A 17753-nucleotide genomic window follows, 5' to 3' on the forward strand; every position below is an offset into this window, starting at 1 on the left:
TAAAGAAACTAAAAGGAGAGGAAGCATGAGTTCTCTCTCTCTTTCTTTGAGCTGTGCCATCCATTTTTCTCCTCCTTCAGACATTGAAGCTCCTGTTTTCTCAGCCTTTGGGCTTCAGGACTTAGAGCAGCAGCCCCAACTTTTCAGGTCTACAGCTTCCCTCTGGGCCCACCTGTGTTTTCATGCCTTTGGACTCAGATGAAACTATACCACCAGCTTTCCCGGTTCTTCAACCTGCAGAAGGCAACTGTGGGACTTCTCAGCCTCCATAGTCATGTGAGCCAACTCTCATAATAAATCTCCTCTTACATATCTGTATACATCTTATTGGTTCTATTTCTCTGTAGATCCTGACTAATACCACTTAGCCTCAATTGTGAGTGACTGAAGGTAATGCCGTTAAGGCAACCCATTTGGATGTCATTATATGCAGTTTAAGATCCAATGCCAATTCCTACCAAGTCCCTTCCTGTTTCCTTTCATCCTCTTTGATGCCTCATACTAAGTCACTTCAGTTGTGTCCGACTCTGTGTGACCCCATAGATGGCAGCCCACCAGGCTCCCCCGTCCCTGGGATTCTCCAGGCAAGAACACTGGAGTGGGTTGCCATTGCCTTCTCCTACAAGATTTATCAATGTCAGTAATGCCCAAAATACATGGCATATTTTCTTTTGATATAGTTTATTTCTAAAACTTGATACACATTCTAATTCAATCTCCTCATTTTTTAAAATTTTCTATCAATCTCCTCATTTTTTTTTAAATGAAGAAATTTAGACATAAATAATGTAGATGACTCACTCAACATCACAAAATAAATTAATGACAGGATCAGACTGCAACACACATTTTATGTTCTATAAAAGTTTATCCCTTGCATAAATAAGCAAGGAAGGATTTTAAAATCATAGTGCTAAGGAAAAGAGCTAAAAAACATTGATACACATAATATAACACTTCAGTTCAGTTTAGTTCAGTCACTCAGTCGTGTCCGACTCTTTGCGACCCCAAGAATCACAGCACGCCAGGCCTCCCTGTCCATCACCAACTCCCGGAGTTCACTCAGACTCACGTCCATCGAGTCCGTGATGCCATCCAGCCATCTCATCCTCTGTCGTCCCCTTCTCCTCCTGCCCCCAATCTCTCCCAGCATCAGAGTCTTTTCCAGTGAGTCAACTCTTCACATGAGGTGGCCAAAGTACTGGAGCTTCAGCTTTAGCATCATTCCTTCCAAAGAAATCTCAGGGTTGATCTCCTTCAGAATGGACTGGTTGGATCTCCCTGCAGTCCAAGGGACCCTCAAGAGTCTTCTCCAACACCACAGTTCAAACGCATCAATTCTTTGTCACTCAGCCTTCTTCACAGTCCAACTCTCACATCCATACATAAAGTAAAAGTTCCAGGCATTAGTGTGGCAATGAACATTAAATAAGTTAGGATATTTGCCTTCAGGTTGAAGGTAAGGGAGTGGAAAAAGAATATGAGGAGAAGTGTAATAAATCTCTAAAACCATGAGAGAGATTTTATGATAATGAACCATGAGTTGAGTATAATTTTTTATTGATTCCTTTCTTGGATTGGTCTTTTATTGCCAAGAATAGAATTATCTTTCTGTTACTTGTAACCCATGCATTCCTACCAAATATGACGTGTTTCTAAACCTTTTACACAAGTTTATAAAATCAGTTGGTCATCTGAACTAAATGAAGCATGCAGACCTCAATTTGGCAGCATGGGAAAAGTAAAGAAGGGTGCCAAAGAATACGGAGAGAAGGGGAAATATTACCATCATTTAAAGCAGAGAATCATATTACTTTTTTTTACCAGTTGATGTAGTCATGACACATGAACACAAAATCTAATAATGGATTAGAATGGTATCTCACTTAAAAGGACATATCACAAACCAATGTAATCAAAAATAAGTTGTGTGCATTTTAGTCAAACAAAAAAATTATTAATTTAATCAAGGGTAAAAGATTAATTATATTTGAAGATATGCTTCCAAAGAGCCTTTAAATTATCTTTTATCTTGTTCAGCACAGAACAACTTTCTTTACTTCTTCCTATTTGGAAAACCAAGAAATAAAAATGAGAAATATGTTTAAATAACTGACAAAAATAAATAGATAAATAGATGAAAAGACTTTAGCATTTTTTTAACCAAAAGGACTTACATTCATTTCCCACACCCAATGTTTAAAAGTATGAAAATATACTTTATAGTAGAAACTAATATAACATTTTAAAGCAACTATACTCCAATACAATTTTTTAAAAATAATTCTTTATTTATTATATACTTCAATAATACTATTTCTACTTTACAGTTGATCAAATCAACAGAGAGGACTATTGACATATCTGAAGTTACCTCGAGAATGTTCTAAATATCACCTTGATGTCATGTATGATATGACAGGAAATAAGTTCCCTGTTGAAAAGAAAAGCAATTTCTAGTTCTTTTAGCTATTTTGTGGCTAGTTAGTGCTTTCTGCATGCTTTAAGTTAATTTAAATCACATGATTGAAATTATACATGCCATACCAAAAGACTCACTCTTGTAGAGCTTTAAAAGTTAAAGTCTCTCTCTTGTCTTTCAAATACATTTCCACCTCTGAGTGCCTTATCTCTACTCAAAATAACACATTTCCCTGGAAAATGCTGCCTCTAAATTTTAAACTCTTCTTGTTTGCTTTAAAATTGACCAGATAAGCTAACATTTTAAATCTGCTTCCAGAAAGATAAAACATTCTAATCTCCTGAGACATCTCCTCAAATATGTGTATTTTATGACGTTTAGTAAAGTTCTGGCACCAGTAATGTTGTCCTTTGGACAAAGAAACATCTGAGGCAAAAATTTTATTTATTACTGTTGGTTGAAATGCAGGAAGAAAAAAAAAAAGGAGTTTCAATGGCAACAGAGCCAAAAATACTGGAGGCTCAATTTTGCCATTGAAAGCAGCCTAATACTATAGCTATATTTCATTAAGAGCCCTTTATGTCATCATGTGTGCATGCTGTTTCTTTTACTTATAGTCATTCCCTTGAGACTCTTGAGAACTTTTCAGTTCCCTTGGGCCTAACATGCTTTATTTATTTATTTATTTTTGAAGTAAGATTGCACCAAATCCTCTAGCAGACTCATGTATTCCCTAATCAACCTGCTAAGCATTAAATGTTAAAATCTTCATATATTATATGATATTGTAATATGAAACAGGAAAAAAGCCAAAGGATATTTTTGCTAGAGAATGTAGAGACTTAGGCATGTTTTTTATATTTCCAAATGCTATTTATTTGTTTAGAGATTATTATCTTTAAAGGTTTGTTGGGCAAGTCTTTGATATTCCATTGGATTTTCTATTAAATCCACTAGCTTGAATTTGAAAAATGATACCATAAGGACATTCTCCTAATCTTTTATTTTATATGTAGTAACTAAGGCAAATCACTTAGTACCGCTAAACCTCAGTTGTTCGGTCACTAACTTGTGTCTGACTCTTTGTGACCCCATGGACTGCAGCATGCCAGCCTTTGCTGTCCTTCACTGTCTCCTGGAGTTGGCACAAACTCATGTCCGTTGAGTAGGTAATGCCATCCAACCATCTCATCTTCTGTTGCTTGCTTCTACTCCTGCCTTCAATCTTTCCCAGCATCAGGGCCTTTTCCAGTGAGTCAGTTCTTTGCATCAGGTGGTGAAAATATTGGAGTTCTGCTAAGTTACCTCATTTGCCAACTGAGGCAAATCTCCCAAATGAGCACATTAATTTTAAAAATCTTTCCTGCAGTTTGTATGTAGGCCCCAAATAGTAAAATTTTGATCCAGAAGTACCTTTCAAAATAATCTAATTTAAAAACGCTTATCTCACATGACAAAAATTGTGATGTTGATATGCGAATAATAAATGTGTTTTACACACAAAAAAAGAACAAATGATTTCAAGAATATTTGATTCAAGAAGAAACTTTCTTGCTAATCTATGAGGGATTGATTACCTCACCTTTATGGGGAATTATTCTATAGTACCTAATGAAAGCATGTTTTCAACTGTTTTTGACATAATAAATCAAAATCCCTCACTGAAATGTGAAGTAAATAATTGTCGCCCTGTATAACTCTGATGCGAAACCCATAAACTAGTTAGAATCTATTAATACTGTACTTTTGTCCTATATTAGATTTCCATTTCTGAATAAAATGTAATCTCCATAGAGTTATTAAAAATGGTATAGATTGGTGCTGTTTCTACTTTTATGGTGGAGAAACAAAGTTGTGTTTGGAAACATGTTCTAGTTCACATAGTATATTATAAATCAACCTCTGATTTTATTTTTTTAAGTACCTGGACAAATTCCAAATAGTTTACTCTTCACCTTGTTGAGTTATCAAAACGATTAACTTGGGAAACAGACTGAACTGTTCAGAACAATTCTGGAAGTACCTCTTCGCATTAAGCAAACCCACAAAAAGTCCAGGAAAACCTAGTTAAGATGCCCTAGGTAATGGCTCATGAATAAACCTAATCATACAAATTCTCAGTGACAACCAACTTTGAGGGGATCAAAAGTGAATTGTAAAGAAGTGGCTGTTCTGTTCTTTATGTGATGTGTTATGCTCTTCTCTAGCCTAGACATGTTTTTTAATGAATTGTGGTAGGCTACTGAAGCATCGGAGAAGGAAATGGCAACCCACTCCAGTGTTCTTGCTTGGAGAATCCCAGGGACAGGGGAGCCTGGTGGGCTGCCATCTATGGGGTCGCACAGAGTCAGACACGACTGAAGCGACTTAGCAGCAGCAGCAAGAGCACTGATGCACACACACTTTTACTGAAGCTATTTTGTTACCCCACACATTGAAAGAAAAGGGAGGATACAACTGACACCATGTCTGCTTTTCAGAATGTAAAAGAGGTGCTATCTTTGCTGCAGGGTCTTTACATTCCCTCATTGGTCTATTCCAATATACCTGTGCCTATACTTTTAACCTTGATGGATGTGAGTCTGAGTGAACTCTGGTGATGGACAGGGAGGCCTGGCGTGCTGCAATTCATGGGGTCGCAAAGAGTCGGACACGACTGAGCGACTGAACTAAACTGAACTGAAGCAGTCCCCATAATAAAAACTTAAGTTTTCAATTTGAATGTCACATCTTCAGGTAAGTTTTCTCTTACTCCACAATAAAAACCACACTTTTCCGGTCAGACAGTCTCAGAGTGCCCATCTCTATTGTTTCAGAGCAATTGGGTTTTTGTTTAATATCTTGACTATACTCTGAAATGTGTAAGGACACAGGCTCTTCTACTGTTGTCATTGTTTTATACTCACTCTGTCACACAGCACATAGATTATAATTATAAATATTGCTAATCAATATTTGTTGAATAAATAAAACAATAATATATGGTATAAATTATGATAATGTAGTATAATATGATATGATATAGTAAAATGTAGATAATGACCAAAGAGACTAAAACTGCCTTAAGGATCAAGGAAGGAGAGTTCTAAAGAGTAATATTAAGAGGTTAGGATTTTATTTTATCATTTGAGATTAGAGTAGCTATTTATTCTATATTTCACATATAGTGATGTTAGCTCACAGAGTAAAATTTGTTTTCTTCTCATTTGTTTTTATCTCGTTTTTAATATCTTGAAAATGTCCATAGAAATGTACTTTCTTTTGCCCCAAATATGTCTAGCAGAACACTAAGACCAAATTATCTTTTTTCTTCAGTCTTGTTAACAGTAGCTACTATTTGATAGGATTAGAGTTCCAGAAAAACACCTACCTCTGCTTTATTGACTATGCCAAAGCCTTTGACTGTGTGGATCACAATAAACTGTGGAAAATTCTGAAAGAGATGGGAATACCTGACCACCTGACCTGCCTCTTGAGAAATCTGTATGCAGGTCAGGAAGCAACAGTTAGAACTGGACATGGAACAACAGACTGGTTCCAAATAGGAAAAGGAGTACGTCAAGGCTGTATATTGTCACCCTGCTTATTTAACTTCTATGCAGAGTACTGGAAGAAACACAAGCTGGACTCAAGATTGCCGGGAGAAATATCAATAACCTCAGATATGCAGATGACACCACCCTTATGGCAGAAAGTGAAGAGGAGCTAAAAAGCCTCTTGATGAAAGTGAAAGAGGAGAGTGAAAAGGTTGGCTTAAAGCTCAACATTCAGGAAACGAAGATCGTGGCATCTGGTCCCATCACTTCATGGGAAATAGATGCGGAAACAGTGGAAACAGTGTCAGACTTTATTTCTTTGGGCTCCAAAATCACTGCAGATGGTGACTGCAGCCATGAAATTAAAAGATGCTTACTCCTTGGAAGAAAAGTTATGACCAACCTAGATAGCATATTGAAGAACAGAGACATTACCTTGCTGACTAAGGTCTGTTTAGTCAAGGCTATGGTTTTTCCAGTAGTCACGTATGGATGTGAGAGTTGGACTGTGAAGAAGGCTGAGCACCGAACAATTGATGCTTTTGAACTCTGGTGTTGGAGAAGACTCTTGAGAGTTCCTTGGACTGCAAGGAGATCCAACCAGTCCATTCTGAAGGAGATCAGCCCTGGGATTTCTTTGGAAGGAATGATGCTAAAGCTGAAACTCCAGTACTTTGGCCACCTCATGTGACGAGTTGACTCATTGGAAAAGACTCTGATGCTGGGAGGGATTGGGGGCAGGAGGAAAAGGGGATGACAGAGGATGAGTTGGCTGGATGGCATCACTGACTCGATGGACGTGAGTCTGAGTGAACTCCAGGAGTTGGTGATGGACAGGGAGGCCTGGCGTGCTGCGGTTCATGGGGTCGCAAAGAGTCGGACATGACTGAGCGACTGAACTGAACTGAGCTGAACTGAACCACAATCCAGATAGTACTGAATCAGTTTCTCTTAGGATTTCTTCAGTCTGTCTGGAAGATAGCACATCTGGTTCTAAATGTAAGGCTATTCTTAAACCTGAAAAATAAACGCTAAAATCTAAACCTAAAAATCTAAATTGTGAAAAGCTTAAATCCTTAAACTTAAAATCTAAACCTAAAACCTTAAAACTCAGGGCTAGCTATAAGCAGTGACAAGGTGAAAGCATATAAAAAACATATAATGAAACCAGAGCCTACAGGAAGGTGAGAGTTAACATCTCAGGAAGCTCAGCCCAGAAGGATCAACTTGCCCTACTTTTCCACCAGGTCTGTTAGCTGTGATTAGAATTGGAGGTAAAAGCAAATACCTGAAAAGGAAGGACAGTCATTTGACTTTCAGGTGTGTACAAGTGGAATATGTCATTAGGTTCAATATTAAAAAAAAAAAATGATGACCCCAAGGCTCTCTGGCCAAATAATAGTGATAATAATAGTTTTAGTGTGTCTTATTTGTTAAGCTCTTACTATATGTCATGTATGTGCTACATGCTTTACATACATTGTTATTTTTCATTTTGGTAATAACTCAGTTTCTCAAGTGAGAAACAGAGAGTATTAGCAGCTTGGTTCACATTAGCAGTGATGGCAAATCTGATCATTGAAACCAGGCGTTCTGATTCTAAAGTCATGCTCTTAGCTTGCTTAACCACTGCACGATACATGTTGATCTTTTTCTATCTCTAAAAACACTTTGGGTTTCCATATCACATCTCTAATTTGTAATCCCATTAAGGTCAAACACTGTCCATTTAGATGGTGTTATGTATGTTAGTCGCTCAGTCGTGTCTGACTCTTTGTGACCCCATGGACCATAGCCCACCAGGCTCCTCTGTCCATGGAATTCTCCAGGCAAGAATACTGGAGTGGATTGCCATTCCCTTCTCTGGGGGATCTTTCCAACCCAAGGATTGAACCCAGGTCTCCCCAAGGTCCATTTAGATACATGGGCACTTTATCAACAGCTCTAGAGACTCTCCACTTTGGCTCAGCTGTAAGGAATCCTCCTGCCAAAGAAGGAGACTCACGTCTCAACCCCTGGGTCCAGAAGATCCCCTGGAGAAGGAAATGGGAACCCATTCTAGTATTCTTGCCTGGGAAATCATATGGACAGAGGAGCCTGGCAGGCTACAGTCCATGGGGGTCACAAAAGAGTCAGACACGACTTAGCAGCTAAAAAGCAAATATCTGCCCTACAGCCATGATACTCATGTGAGTGGCCCTGAGTGTGATAATGCACCATTGTGTGTTGTGAACAGGGATGGAGGCAAAAGAGGTATAGGGTGACGTGACAGAGGCTGTCAGGTCACGATGAAAAGAACCCTTTGGTCAAGGGAGCCTGGTACTCCATATAGCAGGGTTAAGATAAAGGATGATTCTTGGTTATCTGCAGATAATCTGTAATCTCCAAAACAATTAAATTATGCTCAATCTCTAATATCTTCCAATGATAGAATTTTACTTTGCAAGGCCTCTAATTTTTAAAAGATAAATTTACTTAAAGTTGAAGGCAGTAGAATTGTTAATCACTTACAATTTCCTTAGAGAAGGATAGAGGGATGTGAAATTCACTCAGTTGTGTTTGACTCTTTGCAACCCCATGGACATGGAATTCTCCAGGCCAGAATACTGGAATGGACAGCCTTTCCCTTCTCCAGGGGATCGTTCCAACCCAGGGATTGAACCCAAGTCTCCCACATTACAGCCAGATTCTTTACCAGCTGAGGCACAAGGGAAGCCCAACAATACTGGAGTGGGTAGCCTATCCCTTCTCTAGAAGATCTTCCTAAACCAGGAATCAAACCAGGGTCTCCTGCATTTCAGGTAGATTCTTTACCAACTGAGCTATCAGGGATATAAACAATAATAATTAGTATCAATATTGCATTTATATTATATATAATATGATAAATCATACTCATAAACATAAAGTTAAATATTTTCATTCATTTTCACATAACACTAATTGTTATATTCATATGAAACTTACTTATGTTCTCACTCCCCATATCAAGATACATCTATTCACCTATATATAAACAGCAGGAAGAAGAACAAGAGACTTAAAGAGTCAAACTAGATCAAAGATGATAAAAATAAACTCTTGGATAATTGAGAGTATGATTATTTTTTAAGTGGACTTCTATCTCTTTAATGTCTATCTCTGGAAAGCCAAAACATTTGTTATAGGTACGTAGAGTCGTGTAAAATGGTTTTCTCTGTTTCCAGAAAAGAGTTTGAAGTAACCATTTTCTTGATGACTTATGACTGACCAAGAATGGTGGCTTAGACTCAGAGTACTGGCCATTTTCTTCTATATTTTGACACAAATGGGGAGATTGCACCTCTTTAAAACAGTGAACTCTTGTAATCATTTAAAAATATATTTTTATCTCATCTGATCTGATTGCTAGAGTGTGTGTGTGCTCAATCTTGTCCAACTCTTTATGACTCCATTGACGTTAGCCCACCAAGCTCCTTTGTCCATGGGATTTCCCAGGCAAAGAACACTGGAGTGGGCTGCCGTTTCCTACTCTAGGGGATCTTCTTGACCAAAGATAGAACCTGCATCTCCTGTATTGCAGGCGGAGTTTTTACCACTAAGCCACAGGGGAAATCCTACTTGCTGAAGTACCTATGTAAATTTTGTTACATATAAAGTAAAAACTCATATAAAGTAAAAACAAAACAAAACAAAAAACAAACATAGTTTACTGCCAACTCAACAAAACACCAAGAAACTACTGTTTGTGAAATAAGCTATAATCAGTTCAGTTCAGTCGCTCAGTAGTGTCCAACTCTTTGCGACCCCATGAATTGCAGCACACCAGGCCTCCCTGTCCATCACCAACTCCCAGAGTTCACTCAAACTCAGATCCATCAAGTCGGTGATGCCATCCAGCCATCTCATCCTCTGTCATCCCCCTTTCTTCCTGCCCCCAATCCCTCCCAGCATCAGAGTCTTTTCCAATAAGTCAACTCTTCTCATGAGGTGGCTAAAGTACTGGAGTTTCAGCTTTAGCATCATTCCTTCCAAAGAACACCCAGGACTGATCTCCTTTAGAATGGACTAGTTGGATCTCCTTGCAGTCCAAGGGACTCGCAAGAGTCTTCTCCAACACCACAGTTCAAAAGCATCAATTCTTTGATGCTCAGCTTTCTTCACAGTCCAACTCTCACATTCATACATGACTACTGGAAAAACCATAGCCTTCACTAGACAGACCTTTGTTGGCAAAGTAATGTCTCTGCTTTTGAATATGCTGTCTGGATTAGTCATAACTTTCTTTCCAAGGAGTAAGCTACAATATGGAGTGGCAATTTACAGGTCTTGGATGGTCTGTTGCTATGCAAGATAGTGTCTAACATGCCAGTGAACTCAATGTGCTAAGAGGTAGCATGCGGACAGAACCTACTGCTGCTATTTTGTTGTGGTTTTGGTGACACCTGAATTCGTATGACTTTTGTTCATCTCTAGAAGTTTCTTTGTCATTTGTGTACATGCACGACATAGTTTTATGTTATATAGGCAATTATGCCCCTTAAAATTGTAGTTTAAAATAACTGGAGAAATCTCCACACTAGAAAGAAATGGAGGGCTACAATTCCCCAAACTAACAATGATCAGCTAACAGCAACAACAAATGATAATCATCAAATTATATAATTTGAGATTTTTCAAAAGGAAAATAAATTAATTAGAATTAAAGATATACATAGATTAAAAAAAAAAAGCCTCCATTGGGTTTAACCATTGGTAACATTGGGGCTTCCCAGGTGGTATTAATAGTAAAGAACCTGCTTGCCAATGCAGGAGACATAAGAGATGCAGGTTCAAGCCCTGGGTCAGGAAGATCCCCTGGAGAAGGGCATGGCTACCCACTCCATTATTATTGCCTGGGAAATTCCAAAGACAGAGGAGCCTCACAGGCTACAGTCCATAGGGTTGCAGTCAGACATGACTGAAGTGACTTAGGACACAACTGGTAACATTAATAAGTGCAATTTTAGTGGCATAGTAGAGGTGGAATTCAATTACAAGTGAGTCGAAGAAAGAATAGGCAATAGCTAAATAGAGGTGAATGTCAAGACTTTCTGATAAAACCTTGACTGAGAATAGAGGAATTGATTGAAGGAGGTGCCTTAAGAGAGAGGGAGGCTATATGAAGTGAGATAAATTCAGGAGAACAGGAATCAAAGTATAATGATAGCCTTAGACAGCAGGGGCACCTCTCTTAGATCAGAGGATTAAAGGTAAAAATTGTAAGGTGACGTATATTTGTGGTGAAATTGTGAGGAGTGGGAAACTGTGTTAATGCCTGCAGATTGCTCTTTTTCTAAGCAGAAAATGCTAAAAGTGAAGATGATCTGAGTGCAACATGTGCTTAGGGGAGATGCTGTCTTTCTGCCCCTTCCATTTCCTGACGAAGACTTTCCTGGTGGCTCAGACAGTAAAAGCGTCTGCCTACAATGTGGGAGACCCGGATTCTATCCCTGGATCAGGAAGATCCCCTGGAGAAGGAGATGGCAACCCACTCCAGTATTCTTGCCTGGAAAATCCCATGGACGGAGGAGCCTGGTAGGCTACACTTCAGGGGTCGCAAAGAGTCAAACACGACTGAGTGACTTCACTTTCACTTTTCACTTTCAGACTCCATATATCTCTTTTTATTTCTACTTATTTGTTGTTATTCTTCATGTGTGTGTGTGACAGCTGTTGGTATGGTATTCTTTTTTCTGTTTCATGTCCCCAAAAGGTTTTACTATTTTTTATTTTTTTGCTGGATCTATAAAGAAATAAGAAGGAAGTAAAATACAAATATAATCTCAGAAATGTCTAGTTTATCTGAGATCAAGACTACCTCTCTATATGAATGAATGGAAAGGCAGCATATTTCCATATAACTGAAATATAATCCAAACTAAAAAACTAGAAAACTAGAAAATAATCATTTTGATGGGAACCTTTTTAAAGTGTTTGATAACATTGACCTCATGTGTCAGTAATTTGGGGAGTGTATTTCCCTATTTGAGTTCTTTCACTTTTTCCCTAGTTTCCTAATAAAAGGTGCTACCAAGTGCCTGGTGTGTAGCCATGTTAGGACATCTATGAAGCTAACAATATGAAAGTAGCAAGATAGAAACACAATATCTGGTTTGTAGACACAATTAAACCATCTATTTATAGTAAAAGTCAATATATAGTTATTAATTGGCTCAGTATGAAATATACATATGTCAAAAATGTATGCCCCCCAAAACTTACAAAACACTGTTATTCACATTACAGTATCTTTGTATAGCATAAGAGAACAAATGGTCTTCGATGTCTGCTCACTGACTACCTGCCAAAACTGTCATCATCTTTCCAAAAAAGATTCCTGATAAAATGTAGAATAGTGGTTTTTAAATGTGCTTAAGAATCATTTGAAAATTGTGTTAACAATTAGGATGGATGGGCTTTGCTCCCAGAAGTTACAATATCAGAAAACTGCTCTTGTTAGCAAATTCTCCTAGTGATTTGGCCACATGTAGTTCTTGGAACACACATCTAGATGGCTAATATCTTCTATTTATCTCTATCAATTTAGCTGGAAGCGGGCTATAATCCTTGTAATTATCATTCATCAGTAGCCAAAGATTTTTTAAGGTAATTGACAATCTTCCAAACAGACAACTTTGAAATTGCCTTCTCCTAAGACCAAGTCCCCTTCCTCATGTCTGTTCTGTTATTTAACATTAAGCATTCTATACTTATTTGTGTTATTTATTCATATACACACTATAATATTTTATGCATAGCATTTGTGCAATTATATTCATATGATACAAAATTCACACTAAGTCATATTGATTAAAATACGTTCTATACATCCTTATCTTTTTAAACAAAATAAACTCACTATGAATTAAATGATTCTTATAGTACCCCTTGTTACACTGTTAGGCAATATCATTTTTGTCTTCTTTTACATTATTCCATGCTAACCCCCATGGATGTCTTGCCCATAGAGGGTGTTCAGTAAATATCTATGGGATAATCAAGTTAATTGTATGGTAAATAAGAATCCAAAGGCAAGGTATTCAGTGTCCAACTCTTTGTGACCCCATGAATTGCAGCACACCAGGCCTCCCTGTCCATCACTAACTCCCACTAGAATTAAAGTATACATCTTAGGTACATATTGATGACATTCTTTTAGCATGATGAGGATATGTTTAGTTACTTAGTTTTAGAAAGTAAAGGCTGGCTGATTCATTATATTAAAAAAATAAAAAATATAGAATAAAAAATAAAGGAAAAAAAAGAAAGTAAATGCTGATGGGAAACTACTTAAAGTGTTGTAGTTCTATTTTTTATTATTAAAATAGATATATTCTCCATGTTCTTACATTTTTATATAAACACTTTATGAATCAAATTACCTTTTTTGTTATTTGTTTGATAATAAATATCACTTATTTGTAATCTATAATTTGAGTACATCGGGCCTCCCTGGTGGCTCAGTGATAAAGGGCCCACCTGCCAAAGCAGGAGACATGGGTTCCATCCCTGGGTTGGGAAGGTCCCCTGGCAGAATAAATGGCAACCCACTCCAGTATTCTTCCCTAGGAAATCCCATGGACAGAGGAGCCTAGCAGGCTATAGTCCATGGGGTCACAAAAAAGTCAGATATAACTTAGTGAATAAACAACAATAAACAAAGCATATTTTTAAAATGTAATCTTTTTGTATAAAAATGTGCAAAAATAGATCTTTATATCTCCTTAGTAATTTCTTATGTTGCAGAAAATAGATTATCATTACTTCATAATATAATAATATTCCTTGTGAAAAGCACTTTCTAATCTTCCAACTTGTATGGTAAAGTGTCATTTATATTTACTAACAGAAGGTTCAAGAATACATCTTAAATTTATATACTACTTGTCATAAAAAGTCGCATATAGTTTGCACTTTAGATGTTATCTTTAACATACTATCTTAATTGGTTCATCGACATTCCTACATGATTTGCTCAATTTTACAACGTGAGTTTTTATGCTATAATTTGAAATTCTTTGAGCCAACAATTCATAGGAATCTGTTTATTTCTATTAATGTGAGATCTGTATCACTCCCTGGCTATTTGTTTACTGAAAGAGAAGGAAGATGGCAGATAAAAATTTTTTTTTTCTTTCACATTTGTTTCTTCACAAAAATTTAGCTATAATTCAGCTGTAAAGCAATTCAGGCAGTTCCCTAAATAAGGAATGAATGGTTGCTTTTGAGTTAAAGTTATATTCAGATAATTTAATGACTTGCTCATATTCACTGTCCATTTCTTGTGTAAGAATAAAACCAAATTGGAAAAAGGAAATAAAATTTCACAATATTTATTATAGTATATGTTGCTTCTTTTTGAATGTAGTCTTCTTTAGCATATTTTAATTAATTTTAGAGGTATAAATAATTGATAAACTTTTTATTCAATTCAAACAAATAGTCATTGAGATTAATATTGAAGTCTCTGCATCTCTTGATATTCTTTGAGTGTGTGCTCAGTTGCTTCAGTTGTGTCCAACTCTTTATGACCCCATGGACTGCAGCCTTCCAGGCTTCTCAGTCTGTGGGATTCTCCAGGCAAGAATACTGGAGTGGGTTGCCACACCCTTCACTGGGATCTTCCTGTCCCAGGGGTCAAACTCGGGTTTCCTGCATTGCAGGCAGATTCTTTACCACTGAGCCACTGGGGATATTCTCTAGGTAAGCATAAACCTTATTATTTCTCTTTTTTTTTATTGAGTGGATACAGAGAAGCTGCTGCAATTATGTAGAGCCACACCCTTTGTATAAAACACACATTCTACAGTCCTTAAGCAGGAGTTGTTTAAAGCACATAGCACAAATTTGCTTTAGACAAGGTAAGGCATTCTCAAGCTAGCCAATAGTTTGGGACAACCATGATAAAAACCTGAGTTAGATTTAGGCACCTAAATTCTGCCTCTGCCTGTCCTTTGCTGTTACCACAGGAGATTAGGGATGGGTGAACCCAGTAATGTTTTGGGTTCGTCAAACATCTTGAACTACTTTTCCAATGTTCTGGGTTAGGCAAAACCCAAAATGTGTTTTGCCAAGCACATTTTCTCTTAATTCTTAAACCCAGGAGTATTTTAAGGTAAATTTAATCCATATGTTTCTGATTCATTTACACTAAACTCATCAAAATGTTCTGTCTTGAGAGCTATTTGATGTGCAAGAAGCTTTTTGAATATTTTACAAGCCTTTTAAAATCAAATTCATTGGACTTTTACATTCAACTGGGCCAAGAGCAAGTGAACACAGACCCCAAAGCAATCAAGTTTGGTTGCAAAGTCTAAAACATCAAGGTTTGTGTAGTTTCTAAACTTGGTTATGTACATCTCAATCCTTGGTAAGAATGTATATTAACATTATTTTTGCAGAATGTAGATTGTGTAACACAATGAGTAGTGAACAAATGCAAAATAAGGCATGGAAATATAAAGAAGCCAAATGACAAATAATTCAAAGCAGATTGAATGTCTGTTCTTTAGCAAGAACCATGCACGAGCTAACATAATGGAGGATGACACTGCATCTGTTTTCATTTTTCTTTCTTTTGGGAGGACTTTCTTCTTTTTGGACTGTATTTGGACTTTTCTACAAATTCTCTTCCATTTCTATCTTTTGGACAGTCACAGAACTTACAACTAGCACTGTAGCAATAATATTAAATAAAAGAAAATTATGTTTAATATTATATAAAAGGGTATTTTTTTAAGAAAAAGCTAAAATGAATTACTAGCCTTATTTCTTAAGATAGCATTATAACTTTTAGGTTTGAAAAATAATGAACAGACTGAGACTCATTATGAAGTTCACAAATCAAATTCACTATCAAAGTCCCAACTCTTGTAAATTTAGGCTGGATAATAATTAGTAAAATTTGTAATATGTAATAATACTATTTGATTATATATCGGTAAATGCACTTTGATCTCTCTCTTGATTACTTCTATATGATTTAGAAGACCAGATTACATTTAAGATTTATACATAATGGTAGTTAGGGTCTTAGCTATGTAAATAAGAAAACTAAGTAATAAGGCAGAAAAAGAGAAAGCAGAATAAAACACTATTATGGAGAAATAATTTATTACATGCTAAAGAGCTGAAATCTTGTTTTTACTTTTCACTTACGAACATTGCTAAAAACCAGTCCCAGACATTGAATAAAGTTAAATAAGAAATCAATAATTTTAGCATAAGCTTTGACAGTTGCAGGTGAAAAAAGTTTGTTTTTCCTACTGCTGTTGGCTAAAAAAGCATTTTAGTGGATTTCAAAATAGTCTGTTGTAATAAGACACAAATGATAATATCTTTGTAATCAGTGTCTCAAGTATCCTATATTCTCTTCCAACGCTTTCTCAGAAATGTCGAGGAGTAACATAGATGAATGCAGCAATGGAGAGGAGGAGGTCAGAGCAATTATATTGCAGTAAAACTGAAATTCTTTAGTAAAGAATTCCCTTTCCCTATATGCCATACTTTTGTTTAATAATGCCATGCTAGAATTATAGTTTTTAAAAGTTAGGACTTCTGTAGTAGTTTATTTTAGTTTTCAACTCTCACTAGATAGTTAACTTTGAAAAATTTAAAACTTTAACCTCAAGTTTCTTCTCTGGAAAATGAGGACAAAATTAAGGATTCTAAAATTATTGAAAGCTATAATATGCATGAAAATCTTAGTATCAAAAAACTTAAGGCCATATAATAAGTGCCACATAAATGGTACCTGTTAGAAGGACAATCTACCCTCTTTTTAGTTATCAGGGATGGATTAGCTACTATCAAAAAAAAGTAATACCTATTTGGTTTATATAAGTTTTTTATATAAGCTTTTTTGATGTGTCAACTTGGCTAAATTACAGTCTCCAGTTATTCAACCAAAACCTAATCTAGATGTTTCTATGGAGGCATTTTCTAGATGTGATTAAGATCTATAAACAGTTGCCTTTTAAGAGAAATTATCCTAGATCATCTGAGTTAGTCTATTCAGTCAGTTAAAATGCCTAAAGAGCAAATCTGAGGTTTCCCTGGTGAACAAGAAATTCTACCTGTGGACAGCAGTATCAGACCCTGACCAAGAGTTCCAGACTGCTTTCCTGACAGCCTGCCCCAGCCTGCCCCAGGAGGTGCCTAGCCAGTCTCCACAACTGCATAAGCCAGTTCCTTGCAACAGTTCTCTTAAAACAGATCTCCTACTATTTCTGCTTCCCTAGTTAAACACTGATGCATGAATTCATTCATTCAGCAAATACTTACCAAGGATTTTCTATGTCTCGATTCAAGTATTATGCTAGATACCAAGGAATCTGCAGAGAACAAACTAGATGTTTCTCTTGTCGTCACTGAACAGACAATATTTTCCTGAGAAAAGTTACAATATTAAAAATATTTAAATTAAAATAATAAAAAGTGCTTTGAAGTAAAAGAGATAGCACATTATTTTCTTATTAGCCCTTTTCATTTTCATTTGGAAACATTTAAACATTTTTATTGTGAATTTAAATCAGACGTATATCAGTTGGGAGACAGTTTTTTTTTGTTTCTGTGAATCTTGAGTTTCTGTTATGTAGATACGAATGTAGGTTTTGTCCTATGTGGAAAAAAATGTAAAAATTTAAACTTTCTGAGTTAAATGTAGCCGGTGAACAAACACTGAATGCCTCTAGGTACATGAAATTGAGTTGAACAAAGCAGGGAAGGGCCATTGTACCTACATTGGGATCTAATGGGTTAAGCAAATGATGATC

This window comes from Oryx dammah, unplaced genomic scaffold (genome assembly GCF_014754425.2).
Source record: "Oryx dammah isolate SB20612 unplaced genomic scaffold, SCBI_Odam_1.1 HiC_scaffold_20, whole genome shotgun sequence".
Taxonomy (NCBI): Eukaryota; Metazoa; Chordata; class Mammalia; order Artiodactyla; family Bovidae; genus Oryx; species Oryx dammah.